The sequence below is a fragment of the Nematolebias whitei genome, chromosome 11 (assembly GCF_014905685.2).
Source record: "Nematolebias whitei isolate Nwh7 chromosome 11, NemWhi1, whole genome shotgun sequence".
NCBI classification, from domain to species: Eukaryota; Metazoa; Chordata; class Actinopteri; order Cyprinodontiformes; family Rivulidae; genus Nematolebias; species Nematolebias whitei.
The window spans coordinates 10,336,394-10,359,175 of NC_056508.1; the positions used below are offsets into that span (position 1 = coordinate 10,336,394).

The 22,782-nt window shown below is 46.0% G+C and overlaps 1 protein-coding gene across 1 annotated transcript in view; it reads left to right on the top strand.

The window, feature by feature from the left end:
• The window catches only part of syt6a (synaptotagmin VIa), a 483,065-nt gene that overhangs the window by 261,243 nt on the left and 199,040 nt on the right, over positions 1–22,782 (top strand). The gene's annotated exons all lie outside the window — the stretch shown is intronic.

A 22,782-nucleotide genomic window follows, 5' to 3' on the forward strand; every position in this document is an offset into this window, starting at 1 on the left:
GTCCACTACAGCCTAATGATAAAACACAGATATTGAGCTAGATTTTGGTGTAGTAGTATATTATGTTTGTTTATGTTTGTTTATTTGTCATATGCATGTTAACACAAGGTCAAAAATGTAATGAAATGTTCAGGAAAAGAAGAACCGATTCGACTCACTGAAAAAAAAAAAACTAAAGCATGAAATAAGGGAAGAAAATAAAGTACCAAAAAGTGATAAAGATATATAACATTTACAAGGTCCAAAATAAATATAGTAAACAACAATATGGTAGAATATAATGACGCAAGTAGGATGGATTTGTATGGATAAGTATTTCAAGATAGTAATATTAACTTAAATGGACATGATATACTGTATATTGCACAGAAATAACATAAACGTTGGTTACGTACTGTAACCCCAGATTCTATGAGTATAGGCACAGCCCTTTAAGGCTATCACTAGTGGGTTTATCCCTTTGCGCGCAGCGCAGCACTGAAAACTTTAGTTTGCGCCCACCGGCTATGTGGGCCCCACCCCCGGTCTGTATAAATTACGGTGAGACCGGGCAATCGGCTCCCCGATAGCTTTTTTCTTCAGCCATTTAGGAACCAATGAGGCCCAGAGCTTAAAGGGCTGCACCTATACTCATAGAATCTGGGGTTACAGTATGTAACCAACGTTCTATTTTTATTGGCTTCGCCCTTAAAGGCTATTGCTAGTGGGTTAAAGGCGAAGCAGGATGTATGCCTCACTGGGTTCATTCAGACACAAACATGAAGCACCTGCTTGCACAAAAAACATTTCATCACTCAGCCTTCTGTGTGTGCAATTACGCGCTGCGTAATTACACGCTCCATGTGCATCAGCGCACCAGAGAAAAATGATCTCTGGTGAGAAAAAGGCTGAGATAACAGACCTGCTGCTGTGAATAGGAACAACGGCGGTTACAAGTTGTTACAGTGTAACGATGAACAGAGCAGGCCAACAGCTCCTCAGGATGAACCGATTAATAACAATAAAATCAGCAGTCATGAACTGACAATAAATATCTCACACTGCGACTACATGCAGGCAGGTGTGAGCTCAAAAGTGAGGCTCCTTGAAACAATTAATAATCATTCTGTCAGAACCCTGAGAACAGAATGGGTCATGGAGAAAGTAGAAACATCACATATATAAAAACGATTAAATGAACACAGCGATGACCATGCAGCCACCGTACAAATATCCTCCACTGTCATCCCTCTATGCAGAGCCGTAGAGGATGAAATCCCTCTGGTGGAATGCGCTCTGAGATTTTCCGGAGGATCCAGTCCAAATGATCTGTAAGCTTCAGAAATAGCCTCACACAACCAGTGTGAGAGGTGCTGGTTGGATAGACGTCCTGTAGAGCTGTCCCTGTAATGTACGAACAGAAGCTGAGAGTGGAGCAGTGTGGCCGTGCGCGTCACGTAACACGAAAGCGCGCACACGGGACAGAGGAGGTGAGATTTTGCTTCCTCCTCAGAATTATGAGGAAGAGGATAAAACCAATCCAAGGTTATAACTTTCGATCTGAATGAGCTTGTGATGCTTTTAGGAGTAACGCAGCACAGCTAAGCTGCCGTCAGCGTGAATTCTGAGACATGAGGGGGCAACAGAGAGAGCAGATAAATCATTCACTCTCTTTGTCGACGTCAGATCTAACAGCATGGCTGTTTTAAGTGACAGCAATTTAAGTGAAACCTGATCAAAAGGCTCAAAAGGAGCTTTAATCAGAGTCCGCAAAACCATCGCTAGGTCCCACTGTGGAGCTAGTGGACGTGACACAGGTCTGTGTCTCCATACACCTTTCAGAAAACGCTTCATCAGCAGGTGGTTAAAAACCTGTTCTGTCACCGAAACCCTCATGACAGGAAGAAATAGCTGCAGCATAAGTTTTAATCATGCTGAATGCTAAATTTCTGCCCATCAGCTGCTGTAGAAATGACAGCACGCCACCTAGTGGACATGAGATGGCCTCTCCGTGCCTTTTTTTCTGCAAACCAACGCTGAAAAGCTGTCCACTTTGATGTGTACAGCACTGTGGTGGAAGCAGTTCATGTGCCTTGGATCGTACGAACCACATCCTGTGGGAGGCCCATTCTTTCTAAACGGATCCGTTCAACGGCCAGTCCCAAAGGTGCTGACTTATTTCTGGGTAGCTCCTGACCGCTCCTCCTGCCTGGAGGAGAGCGTCTTCCTTCCACGGCAGTTTCCATGGCCGACCCGACACCAATCGCTAAAGAATCGGGAACCACAGGGTGCTTATGCGCTCGGGAGCTACGAGGATGACTGACAGCTCGTCCTCCCGGACCCGGTCCAGGGTCCGTGAAATCAGCGGAACTGGAACAAATGCATAAAGGAGCATTTTTTGCCATGGGCTGTGAACGAAGGCATCCACCCCTAACAGTTGGTCGTCCCGTGAGTTCAGTGAGAACCATAACTGACACTGGGCATTCTCCCATGTGGCGAACAGATCCACTGCTGCTCGGCCGAACCTGCTCCAGATCCGAAAGATCAGCTCGGGATGGAGACTCCAGTCCCTGTGGCGGGGACCGCCCCTTGGCATGATGTCCGCTCCCCTGTTCAGGACGCTGAGAATGTACACTGCTCTGATGGAGAGCAGGTTTTTGTGTGTCCAACACAGCAGCTGTTTCATGATGCGTAACAGTTGGGCTGAGTGCACGTCTCCCTGATGGTTTATGTAAGCTGCCATCACTGTTGTCTGTGTAGATCAGAACATGCTGATACCGCAGCCCAGTGATTCAGATTGGTTCTTACGTATGAGGGCACAAAGATCATCCGTCTCTTTTGGAGCATAGGATCTATGCGCAGGCGGGCAAACCATCTCAAGGCGTCTCATGTGAAGCAGGCCCAGTGGAACCCCAATGTGAGCCGCTGACATCACCCCCAGGAGTCATATGACAGAGAGAGCTGTCACCACGCTGTAGGGTTTGACACAGCGGAGCTGAGCTGACAGAGCTTCAGCTCTTGGCTGTGATAAACGGGCTCTTGTTGTGGTTCAGTTTAGCTCCACTCCCAGATAAACAATCATCTGGGATAGGAGAACGGAATTTTTTTCCCAGTTTATAGAAAACCCCAGGTTTAGTAGATGTAACGCTAGCATTTTGGTCTACGCGGCTGTTTCCTGCCTAGTTAGAGCTAATAAAATCAGATCATCCAGATAAAAGAGGATTCTCATTCTTGCCATGTGTAATGGCTGCAGAGCTGTCTCCACGCATTTTGAGAACGTGTGTGGGGTGAGGGAATAACCGAATTGTAGCCTGTTGTACTGATACGGAATCCCCTGGAAGGAGAAACACAGGAATTTCTTGGGTTTCAGAATGATGGGAATGTGAAAATGTGCGTCCTTAATATGTGACAGAGGTACTGTGTTGGAGATGGTCTAATCAGTGACATGAGACGTTAATTTTCATTGACCCATCAAAATGAATGTGGTAATTTTTTAACAGAATCAAAATTTAACATCAAAACATTGTACACTTGATTATTCCGATCGGCTCTGATTAATAAAACTTGGCACGTTTTACTTAATAAAAACAACTGACATTTCTGAAGATATCTGGATTAATTACTGGCAAGACAGAAGAGTTTTAAAGATGGGAAATGAAGGAGTTTAAATGCAGAGAAAAGATGTGGATGAGGATGTATGTCTGTAAACCAGAACAACACGCTCCTTTCAAGCGCAGTTCGCCCGCAGTACACTGGTAGTGAAGCTCGTGACGACTCTTTACCTTGGCAGAGGATGAATCAGCTGTGGTCAAGAGGTCCCTGGCACGCTACCTTTCAGAGTCTCCTCAGGGCGGCTGCGACTCGGCAGAAATCGTGAGATAACTCGTTCCACAGAACAAATTTCCTCAGCAGTTATAGGTCATTCACTGGGTGGAGCCACAGCGAGGCATCGTGGCTCCGACAGGAATTCCAGCCGAACTCCATCAGAACCAGAAGAACTAACGGGACTCTGAGAAGACTCAGAGGAACTCAGAACTTCTGTTCTCCAGCACTCGAACTTCTCCCCACTAGAACTTCTGTTCTTCCCCAGAACTAACTGGAACTAGGAAGTGTCGACTTTTAAAGAGTTCTGCTTCCGGTCACTTTTAAGAAGTCCTGATTGGTTGAAAGAACCAACAGGGGTGTGGTTTTAGTGACGTCAGAGGTTACTACAAGTCAGAAAAACAGTGAAGATGTTTAGGAACAGACAAAGAAATGTTTAGGAACAGACAGAGAAATGTTATGGCGAAGTGGGAGGAAGCAGATGCCAGTAGCTTCTTATTTACCGTCTGCTAGGTTTAAAAACAATCCACTTCGTTCTAATAACTTCTTTCTGACTTTCGACCGACATCACTACTTCTCATTTCAGACAGAAGATCAAAATGCATAATTACTTTGTAACAGACATCTTAACTTGATTTCTACTTTGAATGAGTATTAAAAAATCATTAATACTGTTTCACAGTTGATTTAAAATGAGTAGTTCACTTCAACATTTAAAATTATATGAACTAAACACACTTTTGATTATCAAGATATTGTAAAATAGTAATGATAATATGAAAAAGAGTGTTCTTTCAATTGATTAGTTCAGGATACAATTAGGAAGTCTCTGGATGAGCTAATTTGTATTTCTGGATTCAAATCAATGAAATAACAGTTCCTGTCCCAAGAAGGTCTTCAGAGGCAGGTCTTGACCGGAGGCTTAGTTCACTACACAACCAAAGAATCTCTGATGTAAACAGCGACTCCCCCCTCCCCCTTTTTTGACGATCACAGCGGTAGATGTTAAATCCATTGATTGCCAGGTCATTATTGAGTACAGATTTGTTGAGCCAGGTTTCAGAGATGAACATAACAGCTGCCCCAGAAGAACTGACCAGAATTTTCAAAGCATCGAGTTTTCTCAGAAGGCTACGAGCGTTTACATACAGAAAATGAAGCCCAGACACTTTCTTAAAGTCATTTGGTGTGCTGTAATTAGTGGGGGGTCCAGGGTTGGGCTGAATCCCTGAGAGCAGTAACAACATTATTATCAGACATTTTCTTGAGTTTTTTGTGACTGATGTGTAATTACAGGAGTTAACAGTGTGACAATTAGCCCCCATAATCGAATCATGAGAAACATTAATGAAGATGTGATCATTCAGAACCCAAAAACAGTGAAAGTTGCAGTGATGGGCAGATTCAGGTGTATTAACAAGATTCAGTGACTACAGATAATCTGAGAACTGAAAATAGTGACAATAATATGAATGATGCAGAAAAGTTTCAGACCATAAAACGCCACAGTTGAAATGGACAAACAAACCCGACAAGGCGGCCCAACTGCAGTTTGAGTTGGGCTGAGGAGGGCTCCGGCCCCCCAGTGAGGATGGATGGATGCTCCCATGGGAAACAGAAGCTGGGTCCAATATCAACAGGCCAAAACAGAAACTGATAATTTGCAGCAAATAGCAGAGCGAGCTGCCAGAAAATCCTCCTGAAGTGAACGGCATGATCCAAGTTTGTTTCAGATCAACAGGGGCCAACAGCGTGATCCGGAATAAAATTAATTATTATCCAGGTGAGTTTGGATGGAGGCTTGCAGCAACTCCGATGCAAACTCCGAACTTCTCTCGAGCGCCACACAGCGCTGCTCCTCTGCTTCTCTGTACGACACCTCCGCACCCGACAGCACGAGAGGCACCCCCGGTGAAAAACGAGACTGACCAGAGAGGCTGAAGTCGACACTGGTCCGGTCCGATTCTGCTCCAGTCCGGCGCTCCACAGCACGAGAGACGAAGAGGCTGAAGATGCTCCTGGCCCAGTTCTGCTCCGGTCCGTTGGCGTGGTTCTGCTCCAGTCCAGCTCCGGCGGTCCACAGCACGAGAGACAAAGAGGCGGAAGTTGTCCCTGGCCCGGTTCTGCTCCGGTCCGGCGGCGCTTCAAAGCACCGGAGCGTTTCCTCCAGGTGAACACAGCGATTCCACGGAAGTGGACAGTCCATCAGTAAAAGTAACGGGCTGCTCACTGAAGCTGAGACCGGCTCTGTTGAAGACGAAATCCCCACAAATCAGTTTAACTCAAAACATTTTGCCAAGTTTTAGTGCAACGACTAATACATTAAATCATTGTGTTTGTTATTGTGTCAAACCCTCAGTGTTGTAGACAAGACCACCTAACCCGACACCAAGTCAAGACCAAGACCAGCTTGTCCAGAGTGACCGAGACCAAGACAAGGCCAAGGCTTTTGGGGTCTGAAATCAAGTTGAGACCAAGACCGAGGGAGGGCGAGACCAAGTCGAGACCAAGACCGAGGGAGGGCGAGACCAAGTCGAGACCAAGACCTCAAGTCTTGAAGCTCAATCTTTTCACAGATTATCTGTCTTAAACTATACTATCACGACAGTGATAGTTTTAACAAATATGTAAAAATGTGTAACTTTTATAAAAATATTTCTTATAAAAGTTACATACTGTAACTTTAAGTTTGCTTTTGAATGAATGTATCAGCTTTTATACATTTTCAAAGTTACATAACAAAAATCAGACATTCAGTGGTTTTTGCACAATAATTTTCATGTTCTATATCGTATAGGATTCACCCTTAAAACAGTCGCTGGTGGGTTTATCCCTAAGCGCTCAGCGCTGCACTGAAAAACTTTAGTCCACGCCCACCTGCTATGTGTGGGCCTCACCCCCGGTCCGTATAAATTACGGTGAGACTGGGTAATCGGCTCCCATTTTTTCTTCAGCCAGCTAACTAGCACTGTCAGAAGAACGAAGAAGGAAAGTTGTCCAACTTTGACCGGCACAACCTTTGCTAAGGATGCCTGGATCTCCGTCACGCCAACCTCCTGCCATCCCAGTGAGCTCTTCCTCCCCGAGGAGAAGCAAACAAGCAGCCTTGTTCAAGGTAAGCACCGAGGAGTGCTTTTCCGTGGCAGGCTGCTACCCGCTGGACGACGCCATCACCTTTTCTATCTTGAATTTTTCCTCGCGGTAATCGAATGATTTCCTCAAAAGGCAATGTTAGCAGAAGCCCCGCTGAATGCTTTTCCTTGGAGGGCCGCTACTTGTTGGATGACGCCACTGCCTTTTCTAATGTGTTTTTTTCTCGAGGTAAATCAGATGATTCCCTCGACAAAGGCGTTGTTGGCAGCAGCTCCACTGAGTGTTTTTTTCTGTGGTGGGACGCTAAGCGCAGGACGACGCCACCGCCTTCTTTGACACAGAGTCACGCAGTGAATCGAATGATTCCTCCAAGAAAGGCAATGCGGAGCTGCCCTTTCCCTCCTGGAGAGCGTAGTGATGGAAGACGAGTGGCCGAGCCAATGCTCAGCCACCTCGGATCTTCCTACGTCGGCGACCGCACCGCTCCCAGCCGTCGGCGCCCTCCTCTTGGAGCTGCCCGGCATAATCCAGGAGGATGTTAACACAAGGGACATTCTGTCCCTCGCCTTCCTACGCCCTGATTGGATGATCTGGCTGCAAGGTTGGTATCGCCCTGACTCGTCGCCCTGACCCCATCTGGCCTCGCTGTCCAACTGTGATGTCACACTGGAACGAGGCTGCAGCTGGGCCTGCAAGCTGAAGACATCCTTCTCCACCTTCGCCTCCATCTCCAGAGTGGAGGGTTTTACCGATCTGTGATCCCCCCCCCCCCGGGATGGCAAAAGCTTCCAGGATGGACCAGCAACCTGTCCCTCCAGGGAAGCATGACCAGATGGTGACAAAGTCTTCAACCGAGCTCACCAGTGCTCATTCCAGACGGCCGCAGTGGACAACAACGTCGCCCTGCTGGCCTACAGCATCTCTAAGAGGCTGGAAGAAGCAGACCTGCTGGAGGAGTCAAAGAGCATTTTCTGTAAAGTTGCTGATGTCATCTTAAACACGTTTCACCTCTGCGATCTGCCTGTCCCGCATCGCCGCCTGGATGACCATGATCCAGAGGACTACCTGGCTCCGCCTCTCGCCATCATTGTCAGAGAGGCTGCAGAAAGACCTGCTGGAGGGCCCCGTCACCCCAGAGGCGCTGTTCGGGGCCAACTTCAGGACCATCCTTGAGGAATCGCAGAGCTCTGAGGAGGTCTCAGAGACTGTACACCATCTGGTGACGTCACAGTCCATCTGCCCCTCTGGCTGCTGGAGGGACCGCCTTGGCCAGCAATAGCACCAGTGGCGCTCCACAGCTGCGGCAGCGACTTCACACCCCACTCCTCCACGCCCCCCTCCACCAGGTAACAGATCCTTGAGGGGAAGGTATGTGTTTTTTGATGATGTATGTTTTTGATAGAAAACAGAAACACCTCTGAAGTAAAGTTGTTCATCTGAGACTGTCAGATCAGCTGATCTCTCAGCTGCCTCTCTTCACACATTCCACACACAGAATGAGCCAATAACCTCTAAACAGTGTTTTAAATGGCACCACAGTTCAGTCAATATCACAAAACACTCGTCTGCCACGTCAGCTAAAATTATGTTTTTTTTCAGCAGACCGATTCCGGTAAAATCCCTTGTTTTTCAGCCAGAGCCCATTTTTAATTTCTACTGTTTTCTGCCCACTCACAGTGCAGCGGAAGAAAACGTGTTTTCTCCACGACAGCTGCAGCCTCCACCAAAATGGCGTCTCACTCAGAAAGCGCTCACGCCTCCTCTTGGTGCGCGCCGGCTCACCTCAGCTTTATATGAGACCGCAGCCTGGGCCCAGCACAGAGGCACACATACAGTCCTTTTTTTCTGTCGGAGCCCCATTGGGTTCCGCCAGAGAATCTCTGGAGCGAGTGATGGCAGTAAGGATTTTTTAGTCTGGTTGACATTCATGAGAAACATGACACAACACAAATGCGTGCCCGCTCTCCGAGCGCTACGCAGAGTGGCAGCGAGTGTGTTCTCTGGACAGATGGACGGACCATCTGATCAGAAGGGGTTACATGCTACAGTTCGCAGCTCAACCCCCACCATTCAGAGGGATTATAGAGACAGTTCTGTCATCTCCAGAACAGAGCTTGTCTCTCCAGTCAGAAGTTCAGGAATTTTTGACGAAAAACGTGATTTCCAGATTTCCCACTACTTCCTGGTTCTGATTAAAAAAAACGAAGAGTTGAGACCCATTCTCGACCTGTTCATGTTCAACAATTCGATCACGGGGAGACAATTCCACATGCTGACAAACAGCTGCTGGAGAACTTCACCAGAACGACTGGTTTTCACCTCCATAGATCTGAAGAGCGCATATTTTCACATTTCCATTATTCTGAAACACCCCACGCACAATCTCAAAATGCATGGAGATGGCTCTGCAGTCATTACACATGGCAGGAATGAGAAATCTTTTTATCTGGACGATCTGCTCTTATTAGCTTGGTCCAGTTAGAAAGCTGTCACACAGACCAAAATGCTAGTGTTACACCTACAAAACCTGGGGTTTCTATAAACTGGGAAAAACTTCCGTTTGTCCATCCCAGATGATTGTTTATCTGGAAGAGGAGCTAAACTCAACTACACTGAGAGTCATTTATCACAGCTGAGAGCCGAAGCTCTATCAGCTCAGCTCTTCCGTGTCAAACCCAGTTCCGCCATGTCAAACCCTGCAGCATAGTGACAGTTTTGCCTGTCATGCAACTCCTGGGACGATGTCAGCGGCCCACATCGTGGTTCCGCTGGGCCTATGTCACATGAAATGCCTTCAGAGATGGTTCGCCCACCTGCGCATAGATCCTGTGTGCCAGAAGAGATGGATTACCTTTGTGCCCCCTTCCGTGAGAACCGATCTGAATCACTGGGGAAACCCCCTTATTCTGTAAGAGGGAGTTCCCATCAGCAGGCTTACATCACACATCTCAGCTTCACAGACACATTCCTTTCAAGCTGGGAGGAATATGTCTGTCCCAAGCAGTGGGAGCACAGTGGCTGGACCACATGTCGCTTTACATAATATGCTAGAATGTTTTCCACGGTCTGAAACATGACTCAGCATTTTGCCCCTGCTATGAGATCAGCATATTCTGATCCACATAGACAGCAAGTGACGGCAGTTTACATAAACCATCAGGGAGGTGTGCGCTCAGCCCAACTGTTACGCATCGCAAAACAGCTATTGTGTTGGCCACACAGAAACTTGCTCTCCATCAGAGCAGTGGACTTTCCCAGCATTCCTGAACAGTTGAGCAGATATCATGTCGAGGGGCGGTCCCCGCCAGAGAGACGGGAGCCTCCATCCCGAGCTGATTTCTTGGATTTTGGTGCAGGTTTGGCCGAGCAGCAGTGGATCTCCAACTCTTGAATTCTACGTGCAGCATCATCCAGTTGACCTAAGGGAAAAGAAAGTATAAACTTTAATAAACATCACTTATCCACACATCAGTTTCTAGTTCAATTATTAATTATCTTTTGTATTACAGCATTTCTTCTATTACTTACTCATTACTGCCTTGACAGTTCTCAGGTGAAGATATACAAAAGTTTTTTCAAAGGGGAAAACACAAAATATGCAACTCTTGAAACTGTGCCTGCAGTCAACCTACTTCACATATGGGGAGCAATATTATAGGCAGAAACATGGGTGTGCTATGGGGTCTCCAGTTTCTCCTATTGTTGCCAACCTGTACATGGAGGAGGTAGAAAAGAGAGCCTTGACGTCCTTTTCAGGGACACCACCAAGTCATTGGTTCAGGTATGTTGACGACACCTGGGTTAAAATCAAATCTCAGGAAGTCCAACATTTTACTGACCACATCAACTCTGTGGATAAATATATCAAGTTCACACGAGAAGATGTAAAAAATGACAGGTTGGCTTTCTTGGACTGTGAGGTCTCAGTCTCTGATAGAGGACATTTGCAAACTGAGGTGTACCGCAAACCCACCCACACAGACCAGTATTTGCAGTTTGACTCCCATCACCCTTTGGAGCACAAGTTAGGAGTCATCAGGACTCTGTATCACAGAGCAGACAGCGTCCCCACTAGCTCAGGAGCCAGGCAGAAGGAGAAATCCCACACAAGACAGGCTCTAGAGCAATGTGGATATCCTAACTGGGCCTTCCTGAAAGCAGAGAAGAAACCCAAACAGTACTCCAGTCAGCCAACAGGTGAAAAGGAGGAACCCAGACCCAGACCAGTGGTCATTCCATATGTTGAGGGAGTATCAGAGAAACTGAGACGTTTATTTTCTAAACATAACGTCCCAGTGGCTTTTAAACCCCAAAATACATTACGGCAAAGACTGGTTCATCCCAAAGATCCAGTCCCCCGGCACAAACAGAGCAATGTTGTGTATGCTGTTCAGTGTCAGGAGGGCTGTGATCAGTCTTACATCGGGGAAACAAAACAGCAACTGGCCAAAAGGATGGCCCAGCACAGAAGATCAACATCATCAGGCCAGGACTCTGCGGTCTACACTCATCTCCAGGCCAGCGGTCACTCTTTCAGGGATGAAGATGTTCACATCCTGGACAGAGAGGAACGATGGTTTGAGAGAGGAGTAAAGGAGGCCATCTTTGTGAAAAGAAACCGTCCATCATTAAACAGGGGTGGAGGCCTCCGGGTTCAACTGTCCCCCTCTTACAATGCTGTGATTGCTAGTATCACTCAGCCCTCTGTGAACAGTAAACAGCCATCAGGTGCTAATGATCCATTGTTAGGCTGATGGTCCTTCTTGAGCATGTGATCAGCTGGTTTTGGTTGTCAGCAGCAAACTGGTTGATCCACTCTGAGAAGGTGCTATTTAAGAGACTGAGCTGAAAACAGCTCCTCAGACTGAGGAAGTCTTTCAGATGAAAGACGAAATGTTTCTACAATTTTTTTGTTGTTTTGTTTGTTTGTTTTTTAATGTCCAGAGGACCAGATTTAACTTTTTTAGATTTTTCTACCTGGATTATTGAGCATGCATCAGGATACAAAATATGCAATATTTTCCATAAAGTATAAAGCTGCTCCTCCGCATTCAAATCATTTCATGTATTTACTGACAATCTCCCCACCATCAGCAAGTCTAACATGTTCTGAATATAACCGAGATGGTTACAGTGTTATTCACTGCCATATGTTTTTTCTACAAGACATTTTCTGCAATGCTAACCTGGAGAAGGATGGCAGGCAGAGTTGTGATATTTTGCCACTGCACCTGCAAGTAATGCCTCCTCTGTACAGTTCCCATGGTCAGGCATCTCCTGGGAGTCATCCTGGCCATCAACACCGAGACAATTTCTTGCTCACATGTAAACTGAATCAAGAGCTTGTGAGCCTCTCCCTAGAGAGGGGAAATCAGACACTTCATGGTCATGACACATTTTTGTTTATAATATTTAAAAAAATGTTCAGCACTATCTTCCCTCCATTTAACCCTATCATTCCAGTGAAATCTAGATCTACTCAAATCTAGGGGAGTGGTGGCGCAGAAGTTAGAGAAGGTGGGCCTGTGATCGCTACCGACATCATCAAAAATGTGGGTGGGGTAGGTGAAGCACCCACACCTGCCCCCACCCTTATTTGTCCCACTTTGGGCCCTTGAGCAAGGCCCTTAACCCCCACCATCTGCTCCTCCAGGTGTCCTAGATAGTAGCTCTCTGCTCCACACAGAGGGCTGTGGTAGCTCGGAGGTCTGTGGTCGTGTCAGGAAGAGTATCCGGTGTAAAAATAACTGCCAAGTCTTTGTGTGACTTAGTTCACTAACGCAGGGAGCAGCTGAAAGAAAAAATAATAAAATCAATTAAAATTCCAGTGAAATCTAGATGGCACCGCTCATTGTCTGATCCGGGTTCTTCCACTGGCTGATGAATTTAGATCTTCTGGGACAAAGTGCAGACTGCAAACATGGGTGCTCCCATGAAGGATTTTAAAAGTTGGCCCTTCATCTCTCCTGATTGCTCTCACCCAATGGAAACGTATTTCTTTGTCCGCAGGAAAATCATGGAAATTCAAATACGGTGCTTTTTGTTTATTATTGAAACAACATGGTACATTGCAATAACATCTTGATGACTGTGCCATGCTTGTTAGATGATCTACTGCTGAGAAAGATGGACACATGAAGAAAGTAAAAAGAGAAATTATTAATCATCAGAACATGGAAATGGTTTGACATTTAGTTTTTAATTCAATATTTAAAATGCTATTCTAAACAACAGTGTTGGAAGATGTCAGATATTTTACATTAATAGATAAAGTAAACATTTTAATGTTACAGCACTGACAGGCAGCAGCAGTGTAGAGTTTAGCTACCTGTAACCTGAACTGAGATAAATTTTGATAAAGGACAATATCTCTGAGATGTCTCCTTACCATAGCGTACTGATGGATTTCCTGAAAATTCCAGCTCAGTAAGAAGCAGATGACCGCACCCACATCTGGATGTGGCCATCCCAAGTCCCACAGTTGTTCAAAATTTGAAGAAAAAGGTTCTAGTATTGATCCGGGCTGAAGGAGAAAATAACTCCAAACGAAGCCTTTCCATCGGATCTGCCCTCGTTCTCCCTCAGCTGGAACCATCCAAGAATTGCCCTGTACATCCACTTACTTCAGTGGTCCAACAGCCCAGTTTGTTGGTACAGTCAGTATTTATAGAGTGAGGTTTGACTGACACCTCCGAAAGACCATGCCTCCGGCCTAGTCCATTTTGTTTTGGGCTGGAGTTGGCTCAGGATTTCATGCATGTCCATGGAGATGATCACCTCATACTCATGCATATTAAAATTTGTGTGTAACTTTATTCTGCCCGGTTCTTGCCCGGACTTGTCGGATTCAACTTTTGAGTTGCTTGGAGCTGATTTAAGGTTAGCCATTGTGAAACTCTCTTTCTTTGCATAACTCATCCTTGCACATTTTTTTCTGTAAAACACTTCTGAGAAGACAGTTCTCCTTCATCTCAAATTCACAACATCATGAAATGAACAAAATACATTTTCAAAATCACAACAGATTATCAACTCGATTATTTACTTGATTTTGTTTGTAAATCAACAATTCATTTTTATTTATCTGAAAACTGACAATTTCATTAGGAAAAAGTCTTCTCCTTTCTCCTTCACTCTCCTCCTCAGTGCTTTCCTCTGCCCGTGTGAGTGTCCAAGTGTAATTGCATGCGTGTGTACGTGTGAGTGTGTGTGTGCTCAGTGTGTATGTACATGTGTGTATGTGCGCATGTGTGTATGTATGCGTGTGTCTTTCTCTAGCATCTGTTTTCCATTATCATAGGCCTGAACAAGAGCATGCCCGGACATGTCTGAGGGCAGACTGATTCCATCGTAGCGGGCCCTTTTGACACCCCCTCCTTGGAATCAGACTGTTTCCCCCCAACCTACACTTAAGTTCTAAGCCAGTCCTTGTCTTCATCAGATGTATCCACACTTAAGACGTCTTCTTCGTAATCCAGATCAATCGGATCCTCGTGATACGTTGCTGGGCCTTTGGTGTCACTGGGCCCCAGGCTTTGGGCCTCCTCGTCAGCGGCGTCTCAGTAATCCACTATCTTCAGTTCGCCAGCATCGACCTCCTGTGAGTCATCCAGTTGAGAAACCAGATCACCTGGGTGACGCGTGTCCTCAAGTGATGGTGGAACTGTGCTGGTGACAGGCTGAGAGGGTGGCGCCTCCACACTCATGGGATACCCCACAGGAGTGATGGGTTCAAAGATGGTCCGCCCTTCATTCAAATAGACCCATGCATACACCTCCGGCACTTGTTGTGGTCGTTCTTGCATCGGTTCTCGAGGGGCCGTCACTGACCCATCAGGATAAGTGGGGTCTAGATAGGTTCTATCAGGGGTCATCAGGCTTGGTGGGTTGGATTATTCAGGGCTTGTAGGATCATAAGGGACAGTGCTTGTAGAGTATGTCGGACTAGGTGGACCAACTTCAGTACTCAGGAAATTATCAAGGTAGGTTTCCAATTGATACAGCTCTAGTTCTAGAATTGCGCCACTCAAGGTGGCTGCATGTTAGAGCAGCTCTGTTACTTTCATTCTGAGATTTTGCTTTTGGAAACTTTAATTCCTCTTTTTCTGGATGTAAATCAGATTTTTTGGATGATGGTTTCCTCTAGTATCAGATGCTGTGCAGCTGGAAGGAATATTACTGAATTTTTTTTAGTTTAAGAAGTTTGTTATGATACATAACCATGACAACAAGGCCGTTTTCTACAACCAGCAGCAGCTGATTAACATCTCAAAAGCCCAAATAATATCTCAACTACAGCCCCAAATCTCAAATGAGTTAAAAAGGATGTTTTGTGGATGCATTCTCATCTACCTGCCAGCTATGCTCGAGTGCCTGACCACTGAGATCCTGGAACTAGCAGGAAACACGGCTCATGACAGCGGAAGGACAGGATCGTCCCTTAGCACCTACAGTTGGCTTTCCGCAGCGACGAGGAGCTCAACAGACTGCTGGGAGAAGTGGCCATCACTCTGAGAGGAGTTCTGCCCAGCATTTGGGCGGTCCTATAGCCCGGGGGAACCGAGAGGCCATCCGAGTCTAGGTGGACAGATCGGATGACATCTGCAGCCAGTTTCTTAGGATCCACAGTGGAATGGACCTTTACATGAGATCCTTCCTGTCTTCTGCCATCAGTATCTATAACATCTCTTAATGAAATGAAGATAATGAGTTACAACAAATAATTTCCCTTTGGGATTAATAAAGTATTTTTGAATTGAATTGAATTAAATTTAATTGAGAGAAGGGGTGGTTCAGGAGAGGCTGCCCTCACATCCATATGCTCGCTCTCAGGTTGAGCCCCTGTAGGTAGTGGGTCAGGCGAAGTAACAGCTGGTATCTGATGCTGGGTCATCACTATCAGGGTTGGTACCAGATGAAAGTTAGGTGGGTTTGCATTCTGATCTTGAATTGCTGTCATTGTGGGAGTCAGGACCAGTGGTGGGGTGGCTGCCAGGTCTGCCCCTAAGGAGGCCGGCAAAGTCGGGGGCAGAGGTTCTGATGATCCCTGCGTAATCCCGAAGGATGGGCCATGGACCAAGGGTAGCCCTGTTACAGATGTATTGCCACGAAACTGGTTCTATCGTGGAGGTGTTCTCACAACTTAGCTACCACTGGGTAGCAGGATGCTCGTGGTGGGATAGTTCCCCTTGGGCGATAGGGCAGAGTTCAGAACCGAGGTCCAAATGACTTTGCAGGTGCGTTGTGTTTCCATACGAAATGCTGCCGATACTTGCGGTAGGCTATGTGGCTCATCTGAGACAAGAATGCCATTCACCGCAGCCCTGACCACCAAGCCAGAGTGACAGCGCTGGCACCACCAGGACGAACCAACAGCCCAGAGGTACTTGGTTTCTGCCAATCCTTTATGACAGAAACAGCAGGTTATTTCATGCTTCTGTAACGACAAAAGTGGGTAAAACAAGATCTAACACTACAATATAACTACTATAATATATATTTTATTTTATATTATTTTATTTTTATTATTTATTTTATTTTTTTTTTTATTTTTTTTTTTCTTCTCCCCGGGTTCCATCGCTTTTCAGAGGCCCTCAACCGTTAATTAGCATATACAGGCTGTCAGCCAACATCAAGGACCTCATTGAGCAATGTGGCCAGGAGTTAAACAAACATTAGATTAAGGATTAATAATACCGTTAGCAGGGGGGAATTTAAGCATTGTTGGTTATACTGATTAAGTTTTGTATCTTCGGTGGATCGGGGGTTCAATCCATGGAGATTCCATGGCCTCCACTCCCCTCAGGTGCAGCAGGAATAAGTTCAGGTCTGGTTTTGAAGATGGCAGCATAAGTCATCACTCAAACTATGATCGGCACTGTGATACAGAGACCAGTCCAGTATAGCACAGAACAGACTCCCCAGGCCAGACTCCATCCAATAAGGATAGCTATTTTCATGGTCCAACGGTGCCTATTTTTGGGTTGCAAGGATAGGGTTTGGTGTAGCAGGTGTGCTAACACAGTGATGGCCATAGCACCTTCCATTACCGCCATCACGACTCTTCCAGCTGTGTTCCCGCAGTTTGTAATGGGTAAGGGGGTGAGTGTGGCCACACACTCAAGGGTCACCACGATGGAATCTACTAGCAGCCAAGCTGAAATCACTACTATTTGTCGGAGTGAGAGCTTGACTCTTCCTAGTAAGTAGGTGACAAATAAGTGTGGCATTATTTCAGCTCTCTTCAATATTACATGGGTCACGATTATCTTGGCATAGGCCTGGAAGGCCACAGGGAATCGCATTAATCGCCCCATACCCCATTCACCCATGTGGCAGTAGCACATCCATGCAATCATTATCAAACAATATTCTACTGTGCTGCCCTTAAAGTAGGATGGACACAGTGGTCAGGAGGTCTGAGTGCGTACGGTGGTACTATCTGATTCTTCATAGAAGGTACTCATGGTTGTCGGATTGCTAGTTGTCTGGCAGTCCTTGATGGTCTTGAGTTTGAGGAATTCTTTAGATATGCTCTCTGCTGCTCCGGGGCAGATGTGAGACCATTTCCTTGATGTCTCAGTTTTGAGCCGAGCCAGCGCCCTGTTCTGGTGGGAGTGGCTTGTAGTTCTTCCCACATGGGAGGCACATGGCCTTGAGACCTTCTTGTAAGAGCACACGTCCTAATAAGGCAACAGTTATCACACCAACTAAGCTTGCCAAATAAGGCCAGATCTGAAGGAAAAGATCAACTATCCATCCCTCGACGGTTCTTCCACCTTCCTTGATCACTTCTCCTATTCCATGTATTACTTCCGTGACTTTACAGCCTACTGTGTAACTAACAGTTTCATACAAGGCACAGTTATGTTCTTCATCTCCCTGGCCACATTTTTTCCAACTTTCTTCTGGATACTGACATGTGAGATTAGAATAGATTTTGTTTGGGCCTACCCAGTCATAGCCATACATCTCATCGCCAAAGCATAGGCGTTGTCTCAGTGCTTGTCCTTCGGCCAGAGCAATCATAGAATCAGAGACAAAGGGGACGATCACTCCTTGAATATTCTTTCTAGTTTCTAGCTGATGCCCTAATATGACGTTAGTACAACTTGTACCGTCAGGTACAGATCTTTTCCATTTTCTGTCGTTATACTTCTTCCACACTACCTCAGCTGCGTGAGTTGTGAATTCTTCCTTATAATGACTTTGACAGTAAGTTTCCCATTCGGGTAACTAGTAACAGGGCCTGCGGGCTAAGCTGACTACACACACATCTTGTTTCTTATTACACTTCATATGCCATGGTCTTAGACTGACATACGTGGTATAAAGCATTTGACCATATGTCTTGTTCTTTGGAGTAAACAGTAGCTAAGAATTTATACTTAATCCAATAGTTAGAGGAGTGTTTTAAGCAAGGGACTACCCATTCTCTTATTTCCTCCTCCTGAAATCCCCACCAGGTACGGGAGTCATCCCTGTTATGATACTCATGCCAGGCTTGGAGCAATATTTTAACCGTTTTTTCTTTCTGTAACATTGTACAGTCGTAGCGCCATTTAGACATGACAGCTACTTCTGTTTCCCACAGTCTACATCTAGGTGACGCTCCTCTACTCTCCCACACTGAGTTATTAAGGCTGAGAAAAATTTGTTCGGCTACACATTTGTCAATTTTATTAAAATCATTTTTTGGGATGCTAAGTAGCTCGTTTGGTTTGGGCAGCCTCTGAACATACATGTCAGAGTAATTTGGTCCCATCTGGCCTGTGTAAGTCCTGGTATACCCCTCCACAAAGTCACCTTCGAAGTGGGACAAACCAGGGACCACCCATACCCATGGTAGTGTCATATTTAACCAATGTTCGTGCCAGGCGTTAACGGGCTGAAATATAGCTGCCCAACTCCATTAATAATATTGTTGATTTGCTACTGGGGTTATTGGTAAATAATTTTGAGATTTGCACTCACCATACAGGTTCCAATAGCAGATTGGGAGCTTCTTTAATTTGTATTCCTTACAATGCTCTGTTGTTCCTGACTCTACCCCGTCGTCGGGTCCTGCCTTTACCATATTTAATACATTTTGTGGCGGGGGTGTTTCGTTAGGAGGTCTTTTGTGAGGTTCTCCGTCAGTTGCATTGGGTTTGAGTACCTTCTTGTGCCTCACTGTGTGAATGGTTTTAATTCCAGTACAGTTCCGATTTTCTCCAGTCTGGTTTCTTCGGATAAGTGGGGGTATTTTGTCACAATCTAAATGGGTGTTGCCCCAGAACTCCCAACGAGGGAGAATTGCCTGACAGCTATCGTCTTTTGGTGGAGCGGGATAAATCACTTCATTATCCCATTGACCTTGGTGAGCCAACCCTGGCAGTGGTCGGCAGGCCCAATCATATTGCCATTCAGGTGTTTTTTTGTCATGATGAATCCAGTTACATCTTGTTGTTCTTTTAACTTGCTTTTTCAGAACTGCTTTCCAAACTATATCTCCATCTTGTAGGGCTAACAGGTCGGTGATAGTCCATGCAATTCCGGTCAGGTTCTCAGCATTGACAGCTGTTGTCCATTCAGGTGTGAGATTCAGCTTTTTCCTCCATGCTCGATAGCCCGTTCGTTTCATTTGATTCCATGTTAAGGTTTGGTTTTGAATGGTCTCAGTGGCATGAAGATGTTTCTTCATGTGATGTCCCAGCAGGTCATGTTTGCATACTTGGATCTCCCATGGGAGACCTTCACATGCGTGAGGCTCCATGGTCTAATCCCGGCTTGATATAAAATAACCAACAACATTATAAAGCCTATTAACACTACGAGTCCCCGCAATAGGGTACGTAGACAAGCTGCCTTATCCAAAATCGTAATCCTTAGACAGTCCTTAGGTCTGTCGGGGGTCGCTTTATCATCATAATCGGAGTTGTCGGAATCTTCGCTGTTTGAATCATCGCTGTTCGGGTTTCTGTTTATTAGAGGGACCATTTTGGAAAAGGGCCTGTGTTGCTCCTAGCTCTAGCCCTTCTTTCAGAGTGTCTGTTGACTGTGGTCACTCGTCCTTTAAGGAGTTTCAGATATAGTGGGGAGGGGTGTAGCAATCCAGGCTGCAAACCTTTCCACACCCACTTCCACTGCATCACCAGCCATTCTTTGGGTTCGGGTTGGGGTCCATATGCACCCCATACCAAATTGACATAGACTTGCCAAATTAATCTTTCTTGTCGCCCGATGTAATCGAGATGTGGATAGCGCCGCATTTCTGTTTGGCCCTCTTCTTCCAACATCTCTACCTGAGTTATAAGTGGCTGGCCTTTGTACCTTACTTGTATTCTATAACCTAGTCTTGCCCCTGAACTCAGCCAGCGGTTGTAAGGGGTCATCACTCGATCCCTTATCACCCGTAGGGGTAGGTGCTGTTTTTTTAACACATACCGCTCCGGTTTACATACCCTTTTATAGATCGCGTTTACCATGGATGGGCTTGTGGTCCAGATCACCATTTCTCCTACAGAAATTTTGAAGAATCGGCTTTGATATGGCTCTCGGTAGTTAGGTCCCCACCTGAGTTTGATTCTTAATCCAGCTATGATCAAGTAGATCACATTGAATATCCATGAGGACTCTATTGGGCAAGCGCAGATGGGGTACTGTAGCGGGGCAGCCATGCTAGGATCCGGCAGTATCTCTCTTGAGGTTCATCTAGGCAAGATTTCCTGACATACTGAGTGTTCTCATAGAAATTTTTTTGGAGTGATTCTTCCCTATGGAAAAGTCTTGTTGTGGCTTGTCAAGCCATGTTATCTCATTTAACGTTATTATCGTTGGTATCTTTGGGCCTTTTCGATCATATTGAATTAGTACGTTGTCTATAGCGACGTCAATTTGCTTAGAGTGTATAATGTCTTCCTTCCTTACGGGCTTTCTGGCATGAGCAGGCATGACAGCAGTAGATGTGTCTCTACTGGACGGGCCGTGCGTATGGGGGCCTTACCCCTGATCTCCTCCGGAGCTTTCTCTCTTTTCTTGTCACTCGTTCCTTATAGAGTTCCAGACAGAGAGGTGATGGGTGTGGCATGTTTGGTCGTAATCCTCTTCACACCCACTTCCATTGGTAGATACTCCACATGGTGGGCTCCAGCTGGGGGGCTTCTAGCCCGTTGAAGATTCTGTCGAGTGGGCTTTCTCCCCTGTGGAATCGGTCCATTGCCTCTTGCATCCGTTGTCTGAAATATGCTCGTGACTTTGCCTCATACAGTCTGTAAGACTCGCCCAATTCTGTCTGTGAGGTTTTTGTGCTGACCAGGGGATGCCCTAGGTAGGACACCGTCACCCTGTATGCCGTTCTTATGGGGTATTCGTTCCAGTGGTTGATGGGTGTAGAAACTCGGTCGTACAGCATTCGCAGGTGTAGCTTAGTATTTTCAACCACTACTCGATGCGGGTCACACTCCCTTTGATAGATCTTTGTTCTCAGGGTTGGGCTGGTCGCCTAGATTATCATTTCCCCCACAGAGATTTCACAGTATTGCGTTTGGTGAGGCTCTGCATAATTAGGGCCCCACTTGACCTTAACCTGCCATCCCAACACCCGCAAATAGACAACGTTAAAGATCCATGGTGTCCCCATCGGGCTGGGGTTATGTGGTAACTCACACTGGTCGCTTATTAGTACGAAGCCCGTAATATATGGAGACGCCATGGTGAGATCTGGTTTCCGGAATGTCCTTACACTCGAATTGTAATAATTCTTTGTTTTGTTTGTGAAAATTGAATAATCTCTTCTGGGTCTGTCTAATTTTACCAGCTCTCCTCTGACAATCAGGGCTGGTTCGTACAGCCCAGTTCTGGATCTTTGAAGTAACAAATTCCACACATCTGCACAGGATTGTTGCTTAGATCTTGGGAGGAAGTCCATAGAGCCCGGCCAACACACCGAGACACTCCTCAACATAGTTTTGTCCCAAGTCTAACATTCCTCGATGATTTCAGCTGATTTTATGTTATCTCTTCCTCTCCAGATACGACTAGGGCATCTTATAACATCTTTTAATAATCGTCTTTCTAACATTTTTCTGCGATGAGATCCGTTGATGAGTCCAGCGCCCCTTTAGTCAGTTTTTACTCGTTCGCTTTCTTGTCTGTGAGTTTCCATCTCCTCGGGAACATCTTGCCAGCCCAAGATTTCAGTACACTTCGTCTTTTGTCCGTTTTACTTGGTTGAGACTTTTCTGCGTCATTTTTATTGTCCTCGATCGGGTGGATTGTGGCTCTAACAGAGTACACTCCCCTGTATGGTGCAATGATCATCTGCATGGAAACTCTAACCCTCTGGGTGGAGTCTGGCCTTATGGGAGTGTCTACCCGTTGTACAGCCGTTCCGGGAATCTGCAGCACTCCTTTCCTCTCCCAGGCTTCTGGGGTCACTAGATACTCGGCTGTTTTTTGCTTGGGTCTAGCCCCGTGTATAGCCCACACATCCAGACTGGTGATGTGGTAGTACAAATTTGTATGCCTGGTCCCTGCCTCACGAGGAACCTCCGGCAGGTCAATTAATGGGAGATCTTGGTTTAGGATTATCTCTGCAACCAGTTGAGCCCACGTTGTTAGCTCCTAGGGGCCCTTCCAGCCGCCTTTTTGAGCTTCTTCATTCACTTCATCAGGCAGCTGGTTTACATCACCACCATCTGTCCCCGACGGGTCCCAGAATACCCTGAAGACTAGTGGAAACCGATTAGTGCTGAGAGGTGCGTTTCTTACCTTCCCCATTGAGGGATTGTAGGGCCAGGATTGCTGAACTGATTGTTCGAACAAATCTCTAGGGTTCCAGTATTTCCCTTTCTGTTTAGTCTTTTCTCCCTCATTTGGTTTAACTATTCCTGGATATAAAGGTGGGGC